This window comes from Silene latifolia, chromosome 7 (genome assembly GCF_048544455.1).
Source record: "Silene latifolia isolate original U9 population chromosome 7, ASM4854445v1, whole genome shotgun sequence".
NCBI lineage: Eukaryota > Viridiplantae > Streptophyta > Magnoliopsida > Caryophyllales > Caryophyllaceae > Silene > Silene latifolia.
In genome coordinates this window covers 81,806,983-81,814,191 of record NC_133532.1, presented here as the reverse complement: position 1 = coordinate 81,814,191, position 7,209 = coordinate 81,806,983, and the positions used below count along the sequence as shown (strand labels likewise).

At 41.5% G+C, this 7,209-nt stretch overlaps 1 non-coding gene across 1 annotated transcript; it reads left to right on the top strand.

The window, feature by feature from the left end:
* Nucleotides 1-779: 779 nt before the first annotated feature.
* On the top strand, nt 780-886 carry LOC141593637 (small nucleolar RNA R71). Its single transcript, XR_012521711.1, has one exon. It is a non-coding gene; the product is annotated as a small nucleolar RNA R71 (small nucleolar RNA).
* The last annotated feature ends 6,323 nt before the right edge of the window (nt 887-7,209 follow it).

Sequence of the window (7,209 nt, the reverse complement as noted above, 5' to 3'; positions counted from 1 at the left end):
GTTGAGTCAATTGGGTTTCCAACATCTTGGTGTGAGCTAGGATGTTGTTGATGGTGGTTTCCTTTGCTTGACTATCTTTTTGCATTTGAGTGAAAAACTCTTGTTGATTCTTTTGCATTTGGAGGACCGCTTTTTGAACATCAAAACCTTGGTCATTTTGGTGATTGTATGGATTTTGGTTTTGGTAACCTTGGTTTTGATTGTAAAAGGGTCTTTGATTTTGGTTTCTCATGGGAGGTGGGGTGTATGTTGTTTGAGGGTTTTGAACATTTTGGCTTTTGTATGAGAGATTTGGATGGAATTTGGTGTTTTCGTTGTAATAGTTGGAATAAGGGGTACCACTCTTGTATGCTTGGAAAGCATTCACTTGTTCATTTGTTCCCCTACATTCACTTTGGTCATGTCCCAAAGTTCCACAATTCTCACATATCCCACTTGGGATTGATGAAGATGCCGTCATGGCATTAACATGATGCTTTGGTGATTTTGAGGCTTCTTCAAGTCTAGCCATAGCTTTTTCAAACATCAAATTGATTGTGTCAATGTGAGCACTAAGTTGAGCACCCAATTGAGTAACGGAGTCCACTTCATGCTTTCCTCCCCTAGTAGCCTTGCGAGGTCTACTATATTGTGAGTTATGGACCGCCATTTTCTCAATTTTGTTCCATGTTTGATTGTCATCAACTTCGGTGAACATTCCATTTGATCCCATGTTGAGAATGTTCCTTGAATCTTCATATAAACCATTCCAAAATTGTTGTACTAAGAACCACTCGCTAAGTCCATGGTGAGGACATGAGCGACAAATTCCCTTGAACTGCTCCCAAGCTTCATACAAAGATTCTTCATCCCTTTGCTTAAAACCCGTAATTTGAGCTCTTAGCATGTTAGTCTTTTCCGGTGGGTAGAATTTTTTGTAGAAAGCTAGAGCCAACTTCTTCCAAGAATCAATTCCGAGAGTGGCCTTATCAAGGCCTTTCAACCATTGTTTCGCGGTGCCAATTAGAGAAAAAGGAAATAAGACCCATCGAATTTGGTCTTGAGTTACACCGGTTTGAGAAATCGCATCACAATAGTCACAAAAGGTTTCCATATGAGAATGAGGGTCTTCACTAGGCATCCCCCCAAATTGGCTCCTTTCGACTAATTGGATAAAGGCGGATTTGGCAATAAAATTTCCGGTTAAATGTTGTGGTGTGGGAGTAACATTGGGTAGGTTCTCCTCGGTGGGTACGGAATGTGATGAAAACTTAGGCATTGTGGGTTGATTTTGTGTGGTATTTTGTAATGGGTTCTCCTCACCTTCTCTTGCAAAAGGGTTGATGAGCTCAATAGTTGGTTGAATATCTACAACCTCACCAATATCTCTCAAATTCCTTCTAGCAAGTCTTCTATTGGTTGTCAAAGTTCTTTCAATTTCACGATCAAAAGGTAACAAATCACCTTGTGACCTTCTAGACATGCAAAATATCAAACAACTTGAAAACAATTAGAACAAACCTTGAGGAGTTTTACTTCCCCAAGGCAAAGAAAGACACAACTAATAACAATATAAGAAAATCTAAATCAAGCTAACACCGTCCCCGGCAATGGCGCCATTTTTTATGCGACGGGATGGTATGTCGTTGGGTCACGTCCAATCAAAACACAATTTATAACTTCACAAACAACTCTACAATTAGTAAAGAGACAAGTAAAGGTCGGATCCCAAGGGACGGGAATTGAGATGAGATTTCTATTGAAACTAGTGGTGTCTTAGGGGTGTCACAATTTGGGTTGATGTAGAAGGTCACTAAACTAAATAGCAATGGAAATAAACAAGCAAGATGAATTAAAAAAAAAAGTTGTAAACAATTGATAAAAAGCACTAGGGTGTCATGGGGTCATAGAGGAATCATGGGAATTGATCATACAAACATGTTCTCAAATTATAAGCAAGCAATTATTGTTGTGATGGATTGAGTTGGGTTATATCTTACAATCCTAGGAAAGTTTGGGTCCCGGAGCCGAATCGATTAGATTGTACAACACCTACAAGTCGACTTAATCTTCCCTACTCAACAACATGCATGGTCTAATGAGACTCGACTTGGTTTATGTCTTACAAGTCTCATTGAAAAGATAGGTGATGGGTAAAAAATGCAAGGATTCATAGGCTCGCATTTCATCAAACATAACATGTGCATGAGTTGAGATCAAAACAAGCAAGCAAATAAACCATGAAAGCATATTAATTTAAGCATGAATCATTCCCCATGTTGGTTTCCCCTAATTACCCATTAACCCTAGCTAGGTGACTACTCACTCATTATCATGTTGATCATGCTAGCAAGGTTGTCAATCATACCAACAAAATGAAACATGATGAATAAATGAAAGTAATTAACAACAATTAAAAAGGGATTAAGAGAATTATACCTATTAATGATTCCAATAATAAAGCAAAGATAAAAGAAGTACTTGATGCTTGATTGAGAGGTTGTCAATCTCCCAATAATAACCCAAATAATCTTCAATTACCCAAAATAAAGGATGAACAAAAGAGAGATTAAGGAAATAAAACTTGTATTAAAACTTGATTAATTGTTGATTACAAAACTAAAGAGAGATTTGATTGATATTAACTACTCTAAGAATTGATAAGAAGAACATGCTCTTCTAATTAGACTAATGGGGTATTTATAGTGGAAATTAGGTGGATGCATTAGGGTTAACTAAGGGCTAAACTAGTAATTACACTTTTTAGATTGAGCAGGGAGACGCCGGTATTTTTCGAAGGAAGGGCTTCTTTCTTTGTAGCTTGGAGAAGACGAAATTTTGCTGTACTGGAATCCGTGCGTATTGGTGTCGGGACGGGCGGATTGTAGCAGGGGAAGATGGGCGTCTTCAAGGGAATCCAGGCAGATTCTGTGGCTGCTGCCCGGGCGTCTTTGAAGGAAGACGCACGGATTGTGCTTGTGGAGGACGGGCGGATTCAGGACAATCCGCTCGGATTGTAGTTCATTGTTTCTTCTTCTTTTCTCCCCTTTTCTTCATAAAATCCTTGGGGATTTCCTCGGGGATGCAAGGATCCTTTCTCGTCATTGCCCAACTACTATAAAATGTACAAAGGCCTTCTAATCTTGTCTCTCCTTGATGCTTGGTCATTGAATTCAATCAATTTAGTTTCGTTTTGCCATGAAAATGCAAGATTCTTACTCCTTTCCTACCAAGGGATCAAAATCTCAAAGAATATGCAAAACAAAGAACTAAAGACAATAAATGACCCAAATATGCACTAAAAAGCATGGGAACAAGGCTAATTCGGGGGCTAAATATGCGCTAATTATGGTCTCATCAAGCTAATTCCCTCTTGCTAAGACTAGGGAATCCATGATTATGAAGGAATAGTAATCGCCGTATTAGGTTTTATGCTTGTGTAGTCTTTGTTGTTAATCGCTACAATTAATTATATCTATCTAATTGAGTCGACGCAATTAGGCATTTAATCCTAGTAAACCTTGACCTGGACCGAAAGGTTGGAAAGGGTGAGACTCGTAGCGAACATTAGGGCACCGTAGTGAGGGCGAAAGCTAAGCTATTTGTGCTTTAGGGCGAATTGAGACCGGAAGGAGATATTCACTGCCCCATAGACCACATTTGCATTGACCTGAGACCTAGATTGCTTGACTGAATAATCATGGTGAACCGACTGTCTTAGTTGTTTTCTTCCTTATTTGCTTAATCTTTGTTCTCTTTCCTTTTTCTCTTTCTCAACCTCTTTAGTTTAGAACAACCAAATTAAAACCCCCAAATTGGTTACCATGACGAACTTAGTTAAAGTTGAAATTTTCCCGTCTCCCTGTGAAGATCGACCCGACTTCCCTAGCTATATTAGTTAGAGCCAGTTGGTTATTTTTGATAGGTATACGACTGCCCTGTCACTGTGCCCTTTCCAAGGCGATTGCAGAACAACAAGGCTAATCAACAATTCGGGAAATTTGCCGAGCTCTTGAAAAGCCTACATGTTAATTTTCCGTTCGCCGAGCTGCTTACCTAGGTACCCTCTTATATGAAATTCATGAAAGAAATTTTGACACGTAAGAGGCACATAAATGATCATGAGACGGTAGCTTTAACTGAAGTAGGTACTGCCTTAGTTCAAAATAAGTTACCACCCAAACAGACTGGCCCGGGTAGCTTTTCAATTCCTTGTCACATAGGTACCCATTTAATTGATAACGCGCTATGCGATCTAGGTGATAGCATGAGCGTCTTACCCTTGTCTCTCGCTAGGAGACTCGGTTTGACCAAATTTAATTGCACTAACATGGCCATTCAGATGGCTGACCGTAGCATATCACGACCGTTAGGAGTTATAGAGGACATACCTGTCAAGATCGGGAGATTCTTTATTCCCGTAGACTTTGTAGTGCTTGATATCCCCGAGGACACTCACACCCCTATCATTTTAGGGAGACCATTTTTATTCACTGCTCGTGCAGTGATCGACGTCGGGAGGAAGACACTCACATTTCAGGTAGGAGATGAAGAATTGATTTTTCATCAGTCTAAATCTTATAGGGCTCCCATGCAAGTTCAACCTTGCAATGCCCTATCCTCTATTGACTCAGATAAAGAGACTTCAGCTGAGAATGTTGAATTTTGTGCTGCTATTATAACACCTCCGCCTTAGACTGAGAGCGAAAAGGAGGAACATTCTTCTGTTTTCCTTGCTGCAGGTACAGATAAAGTGGATGCTGGAGTCGATGACGGTCAAAGTGAAATTAAAGTCGATCAAAGTGCTGGGAAAGAATCCAATGTCGATGGGAATATCATGAAGAAGAAGAAAGTTCGTGCATACGTGGATGTCAACTATTCTCCTTCCACCAGTTCAAATTCAAACTCATGGCGCTCGAAGAGGACGGTCCGAGATGCTAAAGGGACCTCCTCCAGTCAGAAGCCCTCCTATGGGCTACTGAAGTGTTTTGGGCAGTAAGCGGGGAATGCCCCGTGTAATAATTTGTAAAATTTGAATTTCCGTTGGATTTATTTATTGTGTTTTTGAAATTGTTAGACATTAGTTTAATTAGCTTAGCAAATATCGACTATAGACTGCTTATTTTTGTGATTTGGTATTGTCGGGATATGTGTTTGCGTGTTTTTATGCAGGTTTGGGGAAATTATGTCGCATTGGGATGAGCTATACGAGAAACAACTCGATCGAGTACTTTTTGTACTCGATCGAGAGGAATGCCCAAGAAAAATGCTCGATCGAGTGGATTCAGTCACTTGATCGAAACGCCAAAAAGGAGGATTACTCGATCGAGTGGAATACTTTTTGATCGAGAAGAATGAACGCCAGAGTCCTCGATCGAGTGATTTGAAATCACTCGATCGAGTGAAAATGCCTATTATACGCAGGAAGTTCCCTTTCTTCCTCTTATTTTCATTCTAACTTTTTATCTTCTTTATTTGGGCGATATTTTGTGCGAAAATTCCCAATTTCCTCCATTAATCCTCCCTCTCTACCAAATCTAATACCCACACTATTTTCCTTGCTATTAAATCGACTAAAGCCCTCAATCTTCACCTTTAAATTCCTCTTTGTTACGTTTAATTTGGGCGATTAGGGTATTGCGGGTTTTCTATTCGAAATCCATCATTTGCATTGATTCTTGTCGATTTTCTTGCTTAATTGTTGTGGGCATTTATCAAGTAAGTGTTCCCCTTTACTCTTTGGTTGATTATTTACTTATTTCGAGTTTAATTGAGTATTTAGGGTTTAAGGTTTTGCGATTTAGTTCGAAAATCCGTCTGATTTTAGGGTTTTTGTGTTTCATTTGTTTAATTGATTGTCCTATTGCTTGCTTGATTAGGATGGAAAGTAGCTTCATTCCCTCGACTAGCTCGACTGCTTCCCCATCCTCGATTGAGACGGTGGTCCCTTTTGTTACCACCGTCACTCCGACTGTTAGTATAGCTGTTGTTACTGCTGGTACTACTACTCCTGCTGTTGCTAGCTCCATTTCTGTTATGGCTAGCTCTGTGTCCGCCGTGTCTACCACTGTCAGTGCTGCTTTTGTTTCTGCGAGCACTGCTTCTGTTTCTGTTACCTCCACTAGTACAGCCTCTGTTTTCACTGCTTGTACCGTGTCTACTCCGGTGACGACCCCTGCTGCGTCGTCACCAGCTGTTATAGCTGCCTACCGGGCTAGTTTAGTACCTCGCCCCGCTACTGGACGGGCTTCTTCTTTAGGTACTAGAGGACAGGTTCGCGGATGAGCCACACCCGCTGTTGGCCGGAACACGATTCGTGTCGATGAGTCTCTTGACCCGCATCCCGATTACCCCGAGGTACGTTTTTTTAATGCTATACATCGTACTCATTTTTATGCTTTAGAGAGTTGTGATTTTGCTTCAACAATGTTTTTGTGTCGTAAGTCGCTTGAGAGGTTAGGTATTTACGAGCCCGTAGTTGAGATATTGAACGGGACGGGGATGGCTGGCCTGATTACCATGAGTGCCACGACCTACAGGGAGCTGACCCTCGAGTTTTTCATCTCCTTCACTTTTTCTGCAGCTGCCTACGCCACTGACCAGGGTAGTTCTTGTATTTCCTTTCGGTTGTTTAACCGGACCACGACTTGGACCTAGAGGAGTTTGGCAATAGGTTAGGTTTGTCTTCTACCGGTGACTGGGACCCTCCTAGGAAGGTCCTACGCATCTTGTGGCGGACCTTTGCACAGACACCTTATGAGGAGCGCAAGCTCGCTCATATCCACCTTCCCCCGGCCCGTTACTTCCTGCGTCTCATTGGTGGGACCATTTTTGGCCGTAAAGAACCGAACAATGTGAACAACATTGAGTTGTCGATTCTTGGGGGCTATCTGAACATAGATAGCGAGGGCCCATTTGTGCTTAACATTGCCTATTTGACTGCTCAGTATTTTCATACTGTGGGGCAGAAGATTCGGGCACCATTGTTTGCGGTGGCATAGCCACTTTTCTTGCCCGTTCTATCTTCCCCGCCTTTCCTCGTGACTTACAGCACCTAGACACTGATAGGTACCTTGACGTGGGAGCTATGCTGTCTATGACTTGGCTTGCTTCTGACCAACGGACTTGGAAGATATGTGGTTCCTTGTCCGAGGTCTTACCTTGCACCACCCTACTCCGTCTTGTCCCTTTGCTTACTGTTAGGGATAGGATACCTCCACCACTACCATT